Here is a 583-nt window from a genome sequence, read left to right on the forward strand (position 1 = left end):
TGATGTTGAACTTCAATCCATATTGAAGACTGCAGTCCTTGACCTTCTGCAGCAAGTGCTTCAGGTCCTCCTCAGTTTCAGCAAGCAGGGTTCTGTCATCTTCATAACGCAGGTTGTTGATGATTCTTCCACAAATCCTGATGCCACATTCCTCCTCATACAGCCCAGCATCTCAGATGATCTGTTCTGCATACAGATTGAAAAGGTATGGAGACAAAATACATCCATGACAGACCCCTTTCTTGATTTGGACCCATCTAGTGTCTCCCGTCTCTGTTCTGTTGACTGCCTCTTGGTCCAAGTATAGGTTTTGCATTGGCACAATCAAATGTTCAGGGATTCCCTTTCATCTCAGAGTCAGCCATAGCTTGCTGTGATCCACACAGTCAAAAGCCTTTGCATAGTCAATGAAGCACAGATATACATTCTTCTGGTATTCTCTGCTTTCTGCCAAGATCCATCTTACATTAGCTATAATATCCCTATTTCCACGACCTCTTCTAAATCCAGCCTGCACATCTGGCAGTTCTCTGTTGACATATTGTTCCAAATGTTTTTGGATAATTTTCAGCAGAATCTTGCT

This window comes from Elephantulus edwardii, unplaced genomic scaffold (assembly GCF_000299155.1).
Source record: "Elephantulus edwardii isolate Elephantulus edwardi_28Jun2011 unplaced genomic scaffold, EleEdw1.0 scaffold00374, whole genome shotgun sequence".
Lineage (NCBI taxonomy): Eukaryota > Metazoa > Chordata > Mammalia > Macroscelidea > Macroscelididae > Elephantulus > Elephantulus edwardii.